The 21,826-nt window shown below is 41.2% G+C and overlaps 1 long non-coding RNA gene across 1 annotated transcript; it reads right to left on the minus strand.

Moving 5' to 3' along the window:
* Positions 1-774: 774 nt before the first annotated feature.
* On the minus strand, positions 775-17,564 carry LOC113889359. Its single transcript, XR_003510239.1, has 3 exons — positions 17,057-17,564; positions 5,284-5,979; positions 775-1,248 (listed from the first exon to the last, which is right to left on the minus strand). It is a non-coding gene; the product is annotated as an uncharacterized LOC113889359 (long non-coding RNA).
* Positions 17,565-21,826: the final 4,262 nt, after the last annotated feature.

The following is a 21,826-nucleotide window of genomic DNA, read 5'->3' on the forward strand; positions in this document are numbered from 1 at the left end:
TTTGGAGCCAGGAGAGAGGTAGGACAAAGGCAAGTAAAAACACTTCAAAGCTCCTCAACTATTTTTAAGTTGCCTTCTTGATTAGGCTTTTACTTGGTTGCTATAAGCCTTTAGTGGCTCAGTGGTAATGAATTTGCCTACAATTACAGGAGAGGCAGGTTTGACCCCCTGGGTTGGGAAGATCCCCTGGTGAAGGAAATGACAACCCACTTCATATTCTTGCCCAGGAAATCCCATGGACAGAGAAGCCTGGTGGGCTATGGTCCATGAGGCTGCAAAAGGGTCAGACACGACTTAGTGACTAAACATCAAAACTAAGCATTTGACCTTTTTTTTTTTTTTAAATTAAGAGTTAAACACACACACACTAAATTTGACACTTTCATTCACTTTTACTGCATTTGTATAAGGACAACCTCTTGAAACTACCACTACACCGTATTCAATGACATCAAACACAAACCATTTGGATACATTTTGCAGTAAAAATATATCTAATATTATTAGAATGAAACTAATAAATTTGGTAATATTTATGAGAGGTGTGTGTGTGTGTTTCTGCTTATGTGTGTTTTGTTGTTTTTGTTCAGTCACTCAGCCGTGTCCAACTCTGTGTAACCCTATGGACTGCAGACTGCAGCACGCCAGTCTTTCCTGTCCTTCACCATCTCCTGGAGCTTGCTCAAGCTCATGTCCATTGAGTTAGTGATTCCATCCAACCATCTTGTCCTTTGTCGTACTCTTCTCCTGCCTTCAATCTTTCCCATCATAAGGGTCATTTTTAATGAGTCAGCTCTTTCCATCAGGTGGCCAAAGTATTGAGCTTCAGCTTCAGCATCAGTCCTTCTGTTGCAGGAAGGACTTCTGTTTCCAGGGCCCAAATGGGGCTCTTGGCTAACACTCAGAAATGAACTGGCTGAGGAGATACATGTGTTGACAAAGCAAGAGATTTTATTGGGAAGGGGTGCCCAGGTGGAGAGCAGTAGGGTAAGGGAACCCAGGAGAACTGCTCTGCCACGTGGCTCCCAGTCTTGAGATTTACAGTGATGGGATTAATTTCCGGGTTGTCACTGACCAATCATTCTGACTCAGAGTCCTTCCTTGTTGTGCATGCATTGCTCAGCCAAGATGGCTGCCAGTGAGAATGATTCAGGGAGGTGGTCAGACATGTGGTGTCTCCTTTTGACCTTCCCCAAACTCTTCCAGTTGGTGGTCATTTATTAGTTCCATGTTCCTTACCAGGACCTCCTGTCATAAAACAATTCATGCAAATGGTTACTCTGGTATCTGGGAAGGGTAGGTCATTTCAGTCAGTGAGCTTCCCCAAACAACTGTCCCTGAGAGACTTCTTGGGAACTGGGACAGAGGTATCTGTCTTCTGTAACTTCTTCCTGATGTTCATGCATGTAGTTCTGCCTAGCAGAGTAAAAGTCTCTCTCTACCTGATCTAGGTTGAGGTATTCTGTATCTGAAACTGGATTCCATCCTTGTAGTAACAGCAATTTAGTCTAAAACTCTCGGACCCTGTCAGAGAAGAAACAGGGGCCAAACAGTACACCTTACAAGATGGTTATCACTGGTCCCCAGCAAAGGAAGGCAAAATTTGGGGTAAGGCAACAGGGTGGTGTTCCAGGAATCTTGTGCTCATCCTAAAGTTAACATCTTCCACCTGGGTGGGGTTCCCGGTTCCACAGAAGAACTCAAAGATATTGTTATGTGTCTTCCTTGAGTAAGAACCAGATCTTGCCCTAAGGCTGTACCACCCTTTGATTGTTTCTCCTCTGTTTTTATATCCCCTCCCTTCTCTTATCAGCAACTGTTTGGATCTGCCCTTTGAAACCTAAGGAATATTAGTTCACTCAGTTCAGTCACTCAGTCATGTCCAACTCTTTGTGACCCTATGAATGCAGCATGCCAGCCCTCCCTGTCCATCACCAACTACCAGAGATCACTCAAACTCATGTCCATCGAGAGGGATGATGCCATCTCATCCTCTGTTGTCCTCTTCTCTTCATGCCCCCAATCTCTCCCAGCATCAGGCTTTTTCCAATGAGTCAACTCTTCCCATTAGGTGGCCAAAGTATTGGAGTTTCAGCTTTAGCATCAGTCCTTCCAAAGAACACCCAGGACTGATCTCCTTCGAAATGGACTGGTTAGATCTCCTTGCAGTCCAAGGGACTCTCAAGAGTCTTCTATAACATCACAGTTCAAAGGCATCAATTCTTCAGAGCTCAGCTTTCTTCACCGTCCAAATCTCGCATCCATAGATGACCTCTGGAAAAACCATAGCCTCGACTAGATGGATTGTTGGCAAAGTAATGTCTCTGCTTTTGAATATGCTATCTAGGTTGGTTGTAACTTTCCTTCCAAGAAGTGTCTTTTACTTTCATGGCTACAATCACCATCTGCAGGTATTTTGGAGCCCAAATAAAGTCTAACACTGTTTCCCCATCAATCTCCCATGAAGGAATGGGACCGGATGTCATGATCTTCGTTTTCTGAATGTGGCGCTTTAAGCCAACTTTTTCACTCTCCACATTCATGTTCATCAAGAGGCTTTTTAGTTCCTCTTCACTTTCTGCCATAAGGGTGGTGTCATCTGCATATTTGAAGTTATTGATAATTCTCCCAGCAATCTTGATTCCAGCTTGTACTTCTTCCAGCCCTGCATTTCTCATGCTGTACTCTGCATATAAGTTAATTAAGTAGGGTGACAATATACAGCCTTGACATACTCGGTTTCCTATTTGGAACCAGTCTGTTGTTCCATGTCCAGTTCTAACGGTTGCTTCCTGACCTGCATATAGGTTTCTCAAGAGGCAGGTCAGGTGGTCTGGTATTCCCATCTCTTTCAGAATTTTCCACAGTGTATTGTGATCCACACAGTCAAAGCCTTTGGCATAGTCAGTACAGCAGAAATAGATGTTTTTCTGGAACTCTCTTTCTTTTTCCATGATCCAGCAGATGTTGGCAATTTGGTCTGTGGTTCCTCTGCCTTTTCTAAAACCAGCTTGAACATCAGGAAGTTCACGGTTCATGTATTGCTGAAGCCTGGCTTGGAGAATTTTGAGCATTACTTTACTAGTGTGTGAGATGAGTACAATTGTGCAGTAGTTTGAGCATTCTTTGGCATTGCCTTTTTTTGAGATTGGAATGAAAACTGACCTTTTCCAGTGCTGTGGCCACTGCTGAGTTTTCCAAATTTGCTGGCATATTGAGTGCAGCACTTTTACAGCATCATCTTTCAAAATTTGAAAGAGCTCAACTGGAATTCCATCACCTCCACTAGCTTTGTTTGTAGTGATGCTTTCTAAAGCCCACTTTACTTCACATTCCAGGATGTCTGACTCTAGGTGAGTAATCACACCATCATAATTATCTTGGTCATGAAGATCTTTTTTGTACAGTTCTTCTGGTATTCTTGCCACCTCTTCTTAATGCAGAGTTCCAAAGAATAGCAAGAAGAGATAAGAAAGGCTTCCTCAGTGATCAATGCAAAGAAATAGAGGAAAGCAACAGAATGGGAAAGACTAGAGATTGCTTCAAGCAAATCAGAGATACCAAAGGAATATTTCATGCAAAGATGGGCACAATAAAGGACAGAAATGGTATGGACCTAACAGAAGCAGAAGATATTAAGAAGAGGTGGCAAGAATAAACAGAAGAACTGTGCAAAAAAGAGCTTCACGACCCAGATAATCACGATGGTGTAATCACTTACCTAGAGCCAGACATCCTGGAATGTGAAGTCAAGTGGGCCTTAGAAAGCATCACTACGAACAAAGCTAGTGGAGATGATGGAATTCCAGTTGAGCTCTTTCAAATCCTGGAGGATGATGCTGTGAAAGCGCTGCACTCAATATGCCAGCAAATTTGGAAAACTCAGCAGTGGCCATGGGACTAGAAAAATTCAGTTTTCATTCCAATCTCAAAGAAAAGCAATGCCAAAGAATGCTCAAACTACCGTACAATTGTACTCATCTCACACACTAGTAAAGTAATGCTCAAAATTCTCCAAGCCAGGCCTCAGCAATACAGGAAGTGTGAACTTCCTCAGGTTTTAGCTGGTGTTAGAAAAGGCAGAGGGAGCACAGATCAAATTGCCAACATCCGCTGGATCATGGAAAAAGAAAGAGAGTTCCAGAAAAACATCTATTTCTGCTGTACTGACTATGCCAAAGGCTTTGACTGTGTGGATCACAATACACTGTGGAAAATTCTGAAAGAGATGGGAATACCAGACCACCTGACCTGCCTCTTGAGAAACCTATATGCAGGTCAGGAAGCAACCGTTAGAACTGGACATGGAACAACAGACTGGTTCCAAATAGGAAACCGAGTATGTCAAGGCTGTATATTGTCACCCTGCTTATTTAACTTCTATGCAGAGTACATCATGAGAAACCCTGGGCTGGAAGAAGCACAAGCTGGAATCAAGATTGACGGGAGAAATATCAATAACCTCAGATATGCAGATGACACCACCCTTATGGCAGAAAGTGAAGAGGAACTAAAAAGCCTCTTGATGAACATGAATGTGGAGAGTGAAAAAGTTGGCTTAAAGCTCAACATTCAGAAAACGAAGATCATGGCATCTGGTCCCATCCCTTCATGGGAAATAGATGGGGAAACAGTGTCAGACTTTATTTTTGGGGGCTGGAAAATTACTATAGATGCTGATTGCAGCCATGAAATTAAAAGATGCTTACTCCTTGGAAGGAAAGTTATGACCAACCTAGATAGCATATTAAAAACCAGAGACGTTACTTTGCCAACAAAGGTCCATCTAGTCAAGGTTATGGTTTTTCCAGTGGTCATGTATGGATGTGAAAGTTGGACTGTGAAGAATGCTGAGCACCGAAGAACTGAGGCTTTTGAACTGTGGTATTGGAGAAGACTCTTGAGAGTCCCTTGGACTGCAAGGAGATCCAACCAATCCATTCTAAAGGAGATCCGTCCTTGGTGTTCTTTGGAAGGACTGATGCTAAAGCTGAAACTCCAATACTTTGGCCACCTCATGCAAAGAGTTGACTTATTGGAAAAGATTCTGATGCTGGGAGGGATTGGGGGCAGGAGGAGAAGGGGATGATAGAGGATGAGATCGCTAGATGGCATCACCGAGTCGATGGACAGGAGTTTGGGTGAACTCTGGCAGTTGATGGACAGGGAGGCCTGGCGTGCTGCAATTCATGGGGTCGCAGAGTCAGACATGACTGAGCGATTGAACTGACCTCAACTGAACTGTTTGTAAACAGTTTTGAACAGTGTAATTAGTTAACTTACAAAAGACGGAGCATATATTCAACACCACTTCTCCAGTACTTCACATTAATTTTTTTCACACTGAAGCAGGTTGGTTATTCAAATCAGTTGTTGTATTGCTCCCTTGTTTCCAATAAAATTCTACAGATCACAAGAATATAGATGATAAGAATGTCATTTTAAACCACTATTTGTATTCATACTAAAAGGCAGGGGATAAGAAGGAAATTTTTAATAACTGTACTCCACCCATTACAAAACTCAAATTGATTTGACTTCAGGGTGAGGGCTAAAACATATGCAATGTGTTAAAAAGCACAAATCTACACTATTGTTCAACACACTGTTATCATTACTACTACACCATTTTCTCTTCAGACTTGCATGCACAAAGTTTTAAGAAAATGATTGCAATCAATCTTTTAATAACCTAAGTGCAGTTCTTTTAAAGTCTAATATCTATGGCTGAGGGAGTTTTAGTCATTCTTTGCCTCAGTTTTCCTATGCAAACAGATAACAGTTTTATCTATATCATAAATTCAGCCTCTCAACCCTCACCCCCGGTAATATCCTGACCTTCAAAACAGTAGTAAAGAAGAAAGAGAAGCCAGAATGTAATAATTTGCTAACCTCCTGGCTTGAACATTACAAACCCAGATGTTCTGATACTTTTATTTAATTGTAAGTCTGGGTAAGATTTATTGTGAGTACTGCTTTCTGTGAAAAGAAAAAGAGGAAAGAGGAGAAAAGGAGAACAGTAACTTAAAGCACAAAAATGAATTAGTAACAAATTAGCAGTTTTACTTCTATTTTCCAAGTGAATGCTTTAGCTGACAAACTACACATGTTTCTTCTCTTTGAAAAAAAATTTAAGTGACATATAATTTACAATATTGTGTTAGTTTCAGGTATACAATAAGGTGATTCAGACGTATATATATATATATCTGAATATATATATTCCTTTTCAGATTCTTTTCCATTATATGTTACACAGTAGGTCCTTTGTAATAAATGATATCATTCTGAGAGAGTCATTTCCTAGGCAGGTTGATAGGGAGTCTAGGGGTCCCCAAGGAGAGAGGGGTCTGGAATTCTCAAGGAGGAATAAAGGACACACTTTTTTTCTTTCTCCACATTCCTTAGGATTATATAACAATAATGTATCCTGCCTAAGGACAGTCTTTGGATTCAACCTTCTGTTATCTTAAAATTATGGGAGTAGACCTGGTCTTTACAAGGATGTATCTTGCCTGAGGACAGTGTTATCTTAAAATGTAAATTATGGGAGTAGGTCTGATGAGGTCTTTACACCCTCCAGACATTCTTTGGATTATATAACCTCATTGTTAACACTAGCAAGCGGGTACTCTTTCTGCCCCCTTCTGATGCCTATGCCAGAAGCTTTCTCTATCTCCTTTATACTTTAATAAAACTTTATTACACAAAAGCTCTGAGCAATCAAGCCTCGTCTCTGGCCCTGGATTGAATTCTTCTCCTCCAGGGGCCAAGAATCCCGGTGTCTTCGCGTGATTCAACAACAACCTTTCAATTCTACATACACCATTCTGGAGCTTGCCTTTCATTATTGTTGCTCTGGCTATACCTCATAGCACTGTGGGATCTTAGTTCTCTGGACCAGAGATTGAACCATGTCCTCTGCATTGGAAGCACAGATTCTTAACCACTGGACCATCAGGAAGTCCGTGATTATCTATTTTATTTAGAGTAGTGTGTATCTGTCAATCCTGAACTCCTAATTTATCCCCCTGCCCCTGCTAACCCCTTTGGTAACCATCAGCCTGTTTTCAGTATCTGAGCCTATTTTTGTTCTGTAAGTAAGTTCATTTGTACCATTATTTTAGATTTTGCATACAAGTGACATCAAACATTTGACTTAATATGACATCATATGTCTGACTTAATATAATAATCTCTAGGTCCATGTTGCTGCAAATAGCATTATGTCATTTGTTTTATGGCTAACAAAATACTCATTTTTATATATAATTAGAGACTTTTTAAATGATAAAATATATTTTAGTAATGTATACTATTTTCAATAATAAAAGTATATTTTATTAAAGAACAGTGTAAAGCAATATACATCATCTTTGTCATAGGTCTTATTTATTGTGCCTGAGCATAGTGCTTTCTGAATCTTAAGAGTAATGAATTGAACCCTCCACCCCCATTATCTGGTATGGTCAGTAGACCAAGTAAAAGATGTGAAGTTATTTGAGAATAAAACATTATTTTTCACTTTCAAAAAGTGACTGCAATTTGTGTAAGGTACTAAGTGTTAAAGGGATCTGGCACATTAAAACAATCTAACAAAAACAAAACAATTCCAGTCCTAAATATTTTGTATGAATGCCTCTGGGCCCTTCAGAGGTGCTGCAGTAACCAACATAGTCCAAGAGTTATTTTTTCCTCTACTTTTGGGTCATCACTAATTAGCTTGAGCTATTTTTCAAATAGTCTCTTAGGGCTTAAATATAGGAAAAAAGAGCTTGTTCTTTATATTTAGAATAAAATATATATGGAATTTAGAAAGATGGTAACAATAACCCTGTGTACAAGACAGCAAAAGAGACACTGAAGTATAGAACAGTCTTATGGACTCTGTTGGAGAGGGAGAGGGTGGGAAGATTTGGGAGAATGGCATTGAAACACGTATAATATCATGTATGAAACGAGTTGCCAGTCCAGGTTCAATGCACGATACTGGATGCTTGGGGCTGGTGCACTGGGACGACCCAGAGGAATGGTATGGGGAGGGAGGAGGGAGGAGGGTTCAGGATGGGGAACACATGTATACCTGTGGCGAATCCATTTCGATATTTGGCAAAACTAATACAATATTGTAAAGTTTAAAAATAAAATAAAAATAAATTAAAAAAAAAGAATAAAATACCCAATGACAATTCTAAAATCACAAATATTCTGATTGGCAGATTCAAATACTTCAATATTTGAATGACCTGTAGCATATATATGTAAATGCTATGCTATGCTAAGTCACTTCGGTCGTGTCCGACTCTGTGTGACCCCATAGACGGCAGCCCACCAGGCTCCTCCGTCCCTGAGATTCTCCAGGCAAGAACACCGGAGTGGGTTGCCATTTCCTTCTCCAATGCATGAAAGTGAAAAGAGAAATTGAAGTCGCTCAGTCGTGTCTGAATCTTAGCGATCCCATGGACTGCAGCCTACCAGGCTCCTCCGTCCATGGGATTTTCCAGGCAAGAGTACTGGAGTGGGGTGCCATTGCCTTCTCCATATATGTAAATAGATATATCTAAATATGTCTGAAAATGTATGTATGTTTAAACAAACATATATATACTAGCATAGAATTTGTTTCCACCTGTGTCCAACTCTTTGCAACCCCATGGGCTGCAACACAACAGGCCTCCCTGTCCCTCACCATCTCCCAGAGTTTGCCCAAGTTCATGTTCATTGCATCCGTGATGCTGTCCAGGCATCTCATCCTTTGATGCCCTATTCTCCTTCTACCCACAATCTTCCGCAGCATCCAGGACTTTTACAACAAGTCATGTTTGCATTAGATGACCAAATCACCGGAGCTTCAGCTTCAGCATCAGTTCTTCGAGTGAATACTCAGGGTTGATCTCCCATAAGATTGATTGGTTTGATCTTGCTGTTCAAGGGACTTTCCGGTGTCTTCCAGCACGACAATTCAAAGGCATCAATTTGTTGATGTTCTGGCTTCCGTAAGGTCCAGCTCTCACAACTGTACGTGACCACTGGGAAGACCATAGCCTGGACTATACAGACTTTGTCAGCAGAGTAATGTCTGCTATTCAACACAGAATCTAGGTTTGTCATTGCTTTCCTGCCAAGAAGCAATCATCTTATGATGTCATGGCTGCAGTCACAATCTGCAGTGATTTTAGAGCACAGGAAGAGGAAATCTATCACTACTTCCACCTTTTCCCCTTCTATTTGCTGTGCAGTAATGGGCCCAGATGCGATGATCTTAGTTTCTTAAATACTTAGTCTTAAGCTGGCTCGTCTACTCCTCTCTGTCACGCTCATCAAGAGGCTCTTGAATTCTGTCAAGAGAATGCACTAGACATAGCAAATACCCTTTTTGAACAACACAAGAGATGACTTTACACATTGATATCACCAAATGATCAATACCAAAATCAAACTGATACATTCTTTGTAGCTGAAGATGGAGAAACTGTACAGTGAGCACAAACAAGGGCCGGAGCTGACTGTGGCTCAGAAGATCAGCTGTTCATAGAAAAATTCAGGCTTAAACTAAAGAAAACTGGGGAAAATACTAGGTCAGTCAGGCATGACTTAAATCAAATCCTGTATGAATTCGCAACAGAGGTAATAAATAGATTCAAGGGATTAGATCTACTTAACTGTGTGCCTGAAGAACTATGGACAGAGGTTTGTAATACTGTACAGGAGGCAGAAAACAAAACTATCCCAAGGAAAAAGAAAAGCAAGAAGGCAAAGTGGTGATCTGAGGAGGCTTTACAAACATCAGAAGAATGGAGAAGTGAAAAGCAAGTGAAAGAGGGAAAGGTAAATCCAATTAAATGCAGAGTTTCAAAGAATAGCTAGCAGAGACAAGAAGGCCTTCTTCAATGAACAGGTTTTAATAATAAAAGAAACAACAAAAGGGGAAAGACTAGAGATCTCTTCAGGAAAATTGGAAACATCAAGGGACCATTATATCCAAAGATGGGCACAATGAAGGATAAAAACCTAGTAGACACTGAAGAGATAAAGATGGAAAAATTACATGGAAAAACTGTATTAAAAAGATCTTAATGAACCAGATTACTATGATGGTGTGGTTAGTGACCTAGAGCCAGACATTCTGGAGTTCAAGTGGGCCTTCAGAAGCACTGCTGTTAACAAAGCTAGTAGATGTAATGAACTTCCAGAAGAACAATTCAAACCCCTAAAGGATGATGCCAACAAGGTTTTACATTCCTTATGTCAGCAGCTCTGGAAGACCCAGCAGTGGCCACAGGACTGGAAAAGGTCAATCTTCATCACAATTGCCAAGAGGATAGTACCAAAGAATGTGCTAGCCATCAGACAGTTGCTCTCATCTCCCATGCTAGTAAGGTCATGCTTAAAATCCTGCATGCAAGGCTTCAGCATTATGTGAACCAAGAACTTCCAGATGTCCAAGCTGGGTTTAGAAAAGGAAGAGGAACTAGAGATCAAACTGCCAGCATTCACTGGATTATAGAGAAAGTAAAACATCTTTCTCTATAATCAGATGTCAGAAAAACATCAATCTCTTTTTCATCAACTATACTAAAGCCTTTGACTGTGTGGATCATTACAAACTGTGTAAAGTGCTTAGAGAGATGGGAATATCAGACCATCTTACCTGTCTCATGAGAAACCTGAATGTGGTTCAAGAAACAGCAGTGAGAACCCTGTGTGGGAAACTGACTGGTTCAAGACTGAGAAAGGAGTACCACACGGCTGTCTGCGGTCACCCTGTCTGTTCAACCTACATGCTGAAGACATCACAGAAATGCTGGGTGGGCTGAGTTACAAGCTGGAACACAGTATTATATACACATAAATATTACCATCTTCCTTCCCAGAGACACATGCTATGTGTTTTATTATATTTAAATTTTATATGGGTTAATCTTATATTTTAACAAATACATTAACACTCTAAGTCTTCTAGAACTGTTAAGAAAGTTCTAGGACCCACATCAGATTTTCCAACCTGGGGTCTGGGAAAGGTACTGAGAACCCCAGAGAATTTGACTTTGGAGGCCAGTGGGATTTGATTCCAGAACTTCCACTGGACTGGGGAAACAGACTCTTGCAGAGCACAAAGGAAATCTTGTGCACACCAGAAGCCAGAAGAAAAGAACAGCGTCCCCACAAGAGATTGTGCCAGACTTGCCTGTGAGTAACCAAAAATCTCTGGTGGAGGCATGGGTCGACAGTGGCCTGCTGCAGCGTCAGGGGCACTGAATACAACAGTGCATGCACAACTCCTTTTGAAAGAAATCACCATTATCTTCATTACTCTTACTATAGTTTGGCCTCAGGCCAAGCAACGTGGAAAGAACAAAGAAGCCCAAATCAAGAGAAAATTTGATTAAAGACTGATTAAACATGATCCCGCCCGTAAGAACAAGACCCAGTTTCCCCCAAAATCAGTCTCTCCCATCGGGAAGCTTCCACAAGCCTCTTATCCTTATCCCTCAGAGGGCAGACAGAATGAAAACCACAGTCACAGAAAACTAACCAAACTGATCACATGGACCACAGCCTTGTCTAACTCAATGAAACTATGAGCCATGTAGAGCCACCCAAGATGGACGGGTCATAGTGGAGAGTTCAACAAAATGTGGTTCGCTGGAGAAAGGAATGGCAAACCAGTATTCTTGCCTTGAGAACCCCATGAACAATATGGAAAGGCAAAAAGACATGGCATTGAAAGATGAACTTCCAAGGACAGTAGGTACACAATATGCTACTGGAGATGAGTGGAGCAATAACTCCAGAAAGAATGAAGAGAAACAGTCAAAGAGAAAAAAAAAAAAAAGCCCAGCTGTGGAGGTGACTGATGATGGAAGTAAAGTCAGATACTGCAAAGAACAACATTGCAAAGGAACCTGGAATATTTGTCCCATGAATCAAGGTAAATTGGAAGTGGTCAAACAGGAAATGGAAAGAGTGAACATCGACATTTTAGGAATCAGTGAACTAAAATGGACTGGAATGGGCGAATTTAATTCAGATGACCATTATATCTACTACTGTGGGCAAGAATCCCTCAGAAGAAATGGAGTAGCCTTCATAGTCAACAAGAGTCCAAAATGCAGTACTGAGGTGCAATCTCAAAAATGACAGAATGATCTCTGTTCCTTTCCAAGGCAAGCCACTCAATATCACAGTTATCCAAATCTATGCCCCAATCAGTAATGCTGAGAAAGCTGAAATTGAACAGTTCTATGAAGATCTACAAGACCTTCTAGAACTAACACCCAAAAAAGTGGTCCTTTTCATCATTGGAGACTGGAATGCAAAAGTAGGAAGTCAAGAGATACCTAGAGTAACAGGCAATTATAGCCTTGGAGTACAAAATGAAGCAGGGCAAAGGTAACAGAGTTTTGCAAAAAGAATGCACTGGTCATAGCAAACACCCTCTTCTAACAACACAAGAGATGACTCTACATATGGACATCACCAGAACGTCAATACCAAAAGCAGACTGATTTTAGTCTTTGCAGCCAAAGATGGAGAAGCTCTATACTGTTAGCAAAAACAGGAAAAGGAGCTAAATGTGGATCAGCTCATGAACTCTTTTTTCACAAAATGCAGACATAAATTGAAGGGAGGGAAAACCACTAGGCCATTCAGTTATGACCTAAATCAAATCCCTCACAAGTATACAGTGGAAGTGACAAATAGATTCAAGAGACCAGATCTGAGAGTGACTGAAGAAATATGGATAGAGGTTTGGGACATTGTACAGGAGGCGGTGATCAAGACCATCCCTGTGAAAAAGAAATGCAAAAGGAAAAATGGTTGCAAAAAGGCAAAAAAAAAAAAAAGGCATTTTTAAAAATGCAGAAATGCCTCTGAGGAGGCCTTAGAAATAGCTGAGAAAAGAAGAGAAACAAAAGGCAAAGGAGAAAAGGAAAGCAATGCCCATTTGAATGCAGAGTTCCAAGGAATAGAAAGGAGAGATAAGAAAGCATTCCTCAGTGAGCAATGCAAAGAAATAGAGGAGATAATAGAATGGGAAAGAACTAGAGAACTCTTCAACAACATTAGAGATACCAAGGGATCATTTCAGGCAAAGATGGGCAAAATAAAGGACAGAAATGGTATGGACCTAACAGAAGCAGAAGATATTAAGAAGAGGTGGCAAGAATACACAAAAGAACTACACAAAAAGATCTTCATGACCCAGATAACTACAATGGTGTGAGCACTCACCTAGAGCCAGACATCTTGGAGTGTGAAGTCAAGTGGGCCTTAGGAAGCATCACTAGGAACAAAGCTAGTGGAGATAATGGGATTCCAGCTGAGCTATTCCAAATGCTAAAAGATGATGCTGTGAAAGTGCTGCACTCAATACGTAAGCAAAATTGGAAACTCAGCAGTGGCCAAAGGACTGGGAAATGTCAGTTTTCCTTCCAATTCCCAAAGAAAGGCAATGCCAAAAATGTTCATACTACCACACAATTGCACTCATTTCACATGCTAGCAAAGTAATACTCAAAATTCTCCAAGAAGGCTTCAACAGAACGTGAACTGTGAACTTCCAGATGTTCAAGCTGGATTTAGAAAAGGCAGAGGAACTAGAAAGCAAATTGCCAACATCTGCTGGATCATAGAAAAAGCAAGAGAGTTCCAGAAAAACATTTACTTCTGCTTTATTGACTACACCAAACCCTTTGACTCTGTGGATCACAAAAAACTGTGGAAAATTCTTAAAAGACATGGGATGACCAGACCACCTTACCTGCCTCCAGAGAAATTTGTATGCAAGAAAAACAACATTTAGAACCAGACATTGAACAACAGGCTGGTTCGATACTGGGAAAGGAGTACATCAAGGCTGCCTATTGTCCCTCTGCTTATATAACTAAAGGAAATCAGTCCTGAATATTAATTGCAAGGACTGATGCTGAAGCTAAAACTCCAAAACTTTGGCCACCTGATGCAAAGAACTGACTCATTTGAAAAGACCCTGATGCTTGGAAAGACTGAAGCCAGGAGAAGGGGACGACAGAGGATGAGACGGCTGGATGGCATCACCGACTCAATGGACCTGAGTTTGAGTAAACTGTAGGAGTTGGTGATGGACAGGGAGGCCTGGCATGCTGCAGTCCATGGGGTCCCAAAGAGTCTGATATGACTGAGCGAGTGAACTGAACTGAACTGATGCAGAGTACATCATGCAAAATGCCAAGCTTGCTGAAGCAAAAGCTGGAATCAAGATTGCCAGGAGAGATATCAATAAGCTCAGATATGCAGATGACATCACCCTTATGGCAGAAAGTGAAAAGGAACTAAACAGCCTCTTGATGAAAGTGAAAGAAGAGAGTAAAAAAGCTGGCTTAAAGTGTAACATTCAAAAAACGAAGATCATCATATCTGGTCCCATCACTTCATGGCAAATAGTTGGGGAAGGAATGAAAACAGTGACAAACTATTTTCTTGGGCTCCAAAATCACTGCAGATGGTAATTGCAGCCATGAAATTAAAAGAAGCTTGTTCCTTGGAAGAAAAGCTATGATTCAACCTAGACAGCATATTCAAAGGCAGAGACATTAGTTTGCCGACAAACGTCAGTCTAGTCAATGCTATTGTTTTTCTAGTAGGCATGCATGGATGTGAGAATTGGGACCATAAAGATAGCTGAGTGCCAAAGAATTGATGCTTTTGAACTGTGGTGTTTGAGAAAACTCTTGAGAGTCCCTTGGACTGCAAGGAGATGAGACCAGTCAATGCTAAAGCAAATGAATCTTGCATATTTATTGGAAGGACTGATGCTGAAGCTTCAGCTCCAATACTTTGGCCACCCCATGTGAAGAACTGACTCACTGAACAATACCCTGATGCTGTGACAGATTGAAGACAGAAAGGGTGGACAGAGGATGAGGTGGTTGGATGGCATCACCAAGGCGATGGACATGGGTTTGAGCAATCTCTGAGAGTTGGTGATGGATAGGAAAGCCTTGTGCACTGCAGTCCATGGGGTCTCAAAGAGTTGGACACCGTTGAGCAACTGAACTCTAGTCTTGTCCAATACAGCTTAGACTTTTTACATTTATTCATAATCACTCCATGGTGTCCAACTCTTTGCAACCCCATGGACTTTAGCCCATCAGGCTCCTCCATCCATGGACTTCTCCAGGGAAGAATACTGGAGTGGGTAACCATTCCTTTTTCCAGGGGATCCAACCCAGGGATGGAACATGGGTCTCCCACATTGCAGGCAGATTCTTTACAGTCTGAGCCACTAGGGAAGCCCAATCTAAGATTAAGAAGTTGAATGGCTATACTTTTTAATCCTGTTTTCCATCTTCTTTGGGTTACAATGTGACATAATTTCCCTTATGATGAGTTTTTTTTTTTTTTCACTCCAATCTCTTATCTAGGCCTTAATTAACTGAAGATTTTTATAGAGGAAAAATTACTATTTGTACTTTGCAAGCTTAGTCCTTTAAAGCCATCACATTTTGTTTCTTCAAAATCCTTGGCCATGAACAACCAGTGTATTTGAAGCCAGGGGTTGAATGAAACATAATTTGAGGTGGGGAAATATATAAGTGGACCACATCAGTTCATGATTTCTTATATCCAAACTATTTATCTACTTACACCAATATTAATCCTCCCTTAGACTGTGAAACTGCTTTGTGATAGGAATGGGAAGGAAGGGAGATGGCATAAATTGAAGCGAGGTTGAACTGTTTCCAGCTCTTGTTTAAGTGCAGACTTAAGAGCAACATATTGGTACTTTCAGCCAAAATTTCCACTAGCCATCACATTTGTGGTAAAGAGACAAATAGCTTTAAAATTATTGAATTAGAAAATGTGTTTTTCATGATCATAACCAGAGAAGGCAGTGGCACCCCACTCCAGTACTCTTGCCTGTTAAATCCCATGGATGGGGGAGCCTGGTGGGCTGCAGTCCATGGGGTCGCTAAGAGTCAGACATGACTGAGCAACTTCACTTTCACTTTTCACTTTCATGCATTGGAGGAGGAAATGGCAACCCACTCCAGTGTTCTTGCCTGGAGAATCCCAGGGAAGGGGGAGCCTGGTGGGCTACCGTCTGTGGGGTCACACAGAGTTGGACGCGACAGAAGCTACTTAGCAGCAGTAGCAGCAGCAGCAACTAATATATAGTGAAATACAGATCCTGGCTAAGGAGCTAAACTATTTTAATGGATTTTAGTGACAGTGTCTACTTCTTACAAGTTTAAACTAAGAAATGGGAAAGATGTTTTTTCAACAAACATATCTGTACTTCAGTAAAATCATTTCTAATTCTGACCCTTGATTGTTATGTTTATTTTCATTTTATTAGTAAATTGTTCTTTATAATCCTTATCAAGATTATATTTTCTTAAATCATCAAATTTTATATTAATGTGTTCCAAAAATAAAATGTTGAATAATGAATCGAATTTTTAATATCATTATAGGTTTTCAGTATGTGTTAAACTTATATATACTTTATGAAAATTTTTAATATGAATAGACTAATGAATCGAATTTTTAATATCATTATAGGTTTTCAGTATGTGTTAAACTTATATATACTTTATGAAAATTTTTAATATGAATAGACTATAATGAATAACGCTAAAATCAACACTGCATTATATAATTTTAAATTATACCCTATCAGATTTATTTACCTTTATTCTTTTGTGATATAAGCTCCCCAGCTGATTTTTAACTAAACATTAAGGAACATATTGTAGTTTTGCAGTATAATCATGCATACAATTTTAGTACACATTTCAACCATTTATAAATGTTTATAAAAATGCACATTTCCACTTCTGATGTTACACCCTTTTAACTGCTTGAGAGCAAAGAGTATGTCTTTTTTAAATTTGCCAACTGAAGGTGTATCCCCTGGTGGGTGGCCAAAGATATTATGGATGAATGAACATTTCTCAAACCTTATTAATAAGAAAATGGGGAGCTGGAACTCCCACTCCCACCACGGTAAGGAGGGGTCCCTCCCACCATGGTCTGTCAACAGAGACTGCTTGGAGAGCCCAGACACTACCTCCACCTAGCAGGAACAGAGCAGGGATCTCAATAGAGAGCCGGAGATGGAAATCGCGAAGAGCTGGGAGCCCTGCTCTCACAGGCGGGACAAAAGGTCAGAACCAGCAGCGAAGCAAATCAAAACTCAGACCAGAGGAAAGGATGGGAAACTATCTATGTTCAGCTGGGGTGAACAGGCGTTTTCTCAGAATGACATCCCGGCCAGGAACTTTAAAAATAACATTGACAGATCTGCCTACAGAGAGAAAAAAAATCTAAATTTATAAAGAGAAAGCCATAATTAACAAAGTTAAACGCTGAGAGACTCGTCGTCGGACATTAAGGTCCAAATAGTTAACTCACATGAGGAATCATAGGATCTTCCACATCCTCAAATCCAAAAAACCATCTAATTTTCAGGTCTTGACTCCTCAACCTGAGAGAAAATTAGTAACCAAAATGCACCGGTCCCCACCGCGCCGCCCCCCGGGGCGCAGGCTCGCTCTCTCCCAAACTCAGCCGCGGCCGGAGCCTGGCACGGACACCGCAGCCCCCGGACGCCGCCGGCACCCCTTTCCTCACCCTTCCGAGGCTGCCCCCGCTCCGGAACCAGACCTCGGCGCGGGCGCGCGGTCCCGGCGGCGGCTGGGGGCTGGCGATGCCGCAGCCTGAGGCCCGGGGCCGGGAGCGCGGGGTGCGGGCCGGTAGCGCGGCTCCTTGGGGCCCCGGGGTGCGGCTTTCGGGGACGGGGAGCCGGGAGGGCGCGTCCGGGAGAGGCTTAACATGGAGCCTCAGAAGGAACGCCTATAATTCGCGCAGGGCCCACCGTGTCCCGCCGCCAGCGCCGCCGCGCGGGACCTTCGCCGAGCGAGGACAAGGGGCCGGGCGCGGGCGGGCGGTGTGTGGTCCCCACACCGCGGAGCCGCCCGTCGCCGCCGCCCGCCAGCCCGCGCGGCAGGGGCCAGCCGCCCGCGCGCTCCCCGAACGCTCTCCTGGGTTGAGGCCGGCGCTGCCCCGCCGCGTGGGACAGGAGGGCGGCCCGCCAGGGCGACAGAGCTCGTCTTCAAGAACTGTTAAATGCTCTCAGATATAATTTTGCATGAAAGTGTTAAAACAATATAAAAGTGAAAGTCGCGCACTCGTGTCCGACTCTTTGCTACCCCATGGACTATACAGTTGATGGAATTCTCCAGGTCAGAGCAATGGAGCCTTTCCCTTCTCCAGCGGATCTTCCCAACCCAGGGATGGAACCCAGGTCTCCTGCAATGCGGGCGGATTCTTTACTGTCTGAACCACCAGGGGAAGCCCTGGTGGACAAGATTATTTATAACATTTTGAATGAAAAATGCTTTTGATCAGTTTCATAAGGAGGAAAACAAATCACAGTGATAAGCTCCACTGTTCTCTAAAACACAGATATTTGCTGGAAAGCAGATGTTCACAGGTTAGTGGCACGGAATGAGCCTCTCAGAGAAGATTCTTTTAGAGACCTGGGTTACTAGAATTATTGGAGTAGAATGGTTAAGAGGCTTCTCTGAAAGAGAAACCCTCTCTGCCATATTTCAAATAACTGTAGAAAGAAGAAACGAGCATTTCAAAGTGCATTTTCTTCTAGGAAATTCAAAATGCATTCTAAGAATGGGCTAGTTACTTCATTTTTGCACGAGAAGAAAATTAATTTTCTTTTAATAATAGAATCACTGAATAGCCATGCCTAAAAATAATAACAACCAGCATTTCAAATCTTTTTAGTGTCCCTAGGCAGAAGGCTCAGAGAAGGCAATGGCACCCCACTCCAGTACTCTTGCCTGGAAAATCCCATGGACGGAGGAGCCTGGTGGGCTGCAGTCCATGGGGTCGCTACCAGTCAGACAGGACTGAGCAACTTCACTTTCACTTTTCACTTTCATGCATTGGAGGAGGAAATGGCAATCCACTCCAGTATTCTTGCCTGGACAATCTCAGAGACCGGGGAGCCTGGTGCGCTGCCGTCTATGGGGTTGCACAGAGTCAGACACAACTGAAGCGACTTAGCAGTAGCAGTAGCAGCAGGCAGAAGGCTACTGGCAAGCAAATGGAACTCGGTAATTAACAAGCATTTTGTTCTGGTCAGACTGTATGTTGAATAAAGTCCATCTTTCATTTACTCATATTTATTTAGCCCCTAATCTTTGTCAGGCTGAATGCTAGTTACTAATAAGGAATAAATAAGGTATATATAGTATAGTGAGAAGACAGATATATATAAATAATTATACAAATAAATGCAAAATATCTGAACAGTGTGACAGATGACAGTCATAAGCCGTCATGAAAATTGAACAAATAAGCAATAAGATATATTGATTTACTTAGTCACAGGTGTCAGAACTATCCCTGTAAAATCTGATAGCTTAGTATGTTTCATTTCTTAAATATGTTAATAGCTATGTTTATTTGCCTGTTAATTTGCTGGTTATTCATCACTCCAAGTACATCTGAGAAATGAAGATGATCTGAAATATCATGCTAGAGATACACTTCACTGATGGAGTTCAGACATGTGAGAGACATGCAAAGTGTCATCTTGGTAGACACCTATGTTCATAAAATACATTTTGATCTCCAAAAAAGCATTTTGTATTTTTCAAGATAATAATGATTTTAAATGCAATGTCATTCAAATGTATCTTCAGGCTAAATCTTTAAAAGTATACACAGGACTCCTGGGAGGCAGTGGAGTATGAGAAACAGAAAGAAATTCTCTTTTGATAACTAGTGAAACACCTGAGGCTAAGTGACATTTTATGATCCCATGTCGTGCAAACTCAGGGGAAGGAAAGGGTGCCATGATTTTTCAGTTATTGCTGAAAATTTTAACTATGATGTAAATACAGAAAAGACCTATCAAACATTTAAAATACTTATAAACTATCTTGCTAGCTCCTCGTGACTTTTCCAAACTTATGTCTTCTGAATTTCCCAGAAAATTGAGTGTCTCACTCAACAACAGTAGTTCAAAACTTGAACTTCATACTTTTTTCTTTTGTTAGTCAAATATTGATTAAGTCACTGGTTAAGTTTCTACATACTAATACCACTCCAAATACCTTACTATATTTGAAAAGATTTTCTATTTGTCTTCTGAAATTTTCATGAAGCTCAGTACTTCCCAAACTATCTAGAATCCGTCATCACCTCCTGCACAATTTAATGTGGAAAACTAATTTTGTAAAATGCAACAGGTATAAAGCACTACAAAAATATAAGCAATGAAGACATATAAAATGCAAAATCTATTTTTATTAGAAACAAGAAAGAAAATCACATTACAGTAAATATATTCAAGATAAATATGATAGGAACAAAGTACAAACATTTTATGCATTTTTATGGAAACTATGCAAGGGGATTAATTTGGATAATTGCTTTTACAATTGATTGTTTGCCTCCTACAGTGTGTTAAATGTAACACTGTAGAAAGAAATAAAACAGTGATTTCTCATCTTGACTACTTATGTGCAAACATTAAACAAGCCTATTTGTCACATTAAAACTCAAAATATTGACATACACAGTATTTGTCCAATATGTTTGTATTTTGACAACTGTAACTCAAAAATGTATAAAAATGTGCTTGTTGAGTTATGTGTTACTTTAAAGACATTCAGAAAACTAAGATCATGACATTTGGTCCCATCACTTCATGGCAAATAGATGGGGAAACAGTGGAAACAGTGGCAGATTATTTTTCGGGGGTGGGGGGGGGGCTCCAAAATCACTGCAGATGGTGACTGCAACCATGAAATTAAAAGATGTTTACTACTTGGAAGAAAAGTTACGACCAACCTAGCCAGCATATTAAAAAGCAGAGATATTACTTTGCCAACAAACGTCCGTCTAGTCAAAGCTATAGTTTTTCCAGAGTTGGACTATGAAGAAAGCTGAGTGCTGAAGAATTGATGCTTTTGAACTGTGGTGTTGGAGAAGACTCTTGAGAGTCCCTTGAACTGCAAGGGGATTCAACCAGTCCATCCTAAAGGAAATCAGTCCTGAATATTCATGGAAGAATCAATGATGAAGCTGAGTCTTCAATACTTTGACCACGTGATGTGAAGAACTGACTCTTTTGAAAAGACCCTGATGCTGGGAAAGATTGAAGGCAGGAAGAGAAGGGGCTGACAGAGCATGAGATGGTTGGATGGCATCACCGATTCAATGGACATGAGTTTGAGTAAACTCAGGAAGTTGATGATGGACAGGGAGGCCTGGCATGCTGCAATCCATGGGGTTGCAAAGAATCAGAGACAACTGAGTGACTGAACTGAACTGAACTTACACATGGATTATGTTTTCAGTAGTAAATACTCCAGGGCTATCAGGTCTGTGGTCAGTTGCATCCACACATGGGGAACCTGAAGAATTGGGGGGGAATCACCTGCTTATTAGGAGATGCAGATTTTGAATTTCATGTGGATTTTTGACTAGAGGGAGGGTGGGTGTCCCTAAGATTTGCATTATTCAAAGATCAAGTGTATGTCTAAATGAAATTAAAGTCGAATCTCAAAGATGTATCTGCACTTCATTTTTCCAGCTTAGAAAGAGGGAAATCCTGTCATTTGGAACAAGATGGAGAAACCCAGAACTCACTATGGTAAGTGAAATAAGCCCCAGAGGATAAAGACGATGCCAGCTCACTTACACACGGGATCTAAAAGAGACTCACTGAAGCCGAGAGTATAATGTGTTTGCTGGCAGGAAATGGGGAGCTGCTCCTCGCAGGTACAGAGATTCACTTACACAGGATCAA

Source organism: Bos indicus x Bos taurus, unplaced genomic scaffold (assembly GCF_003369695.1).
Source record: "Bos indicus x Bos taurus breed Angus x Brahman F1 hybrid unplaced genomic scaffold, Bos_hybrid_MaternalHap_v2.0 tig00011838_arrow_arrow_1_69999, whole genome shotgun sequence".
Lineage (NCBI taxonomy): Eukaryota > Metazoa > Chordata > Mammalia > Artiodactyla > Bovidae > Bos > Bos indicus x Bos taurus.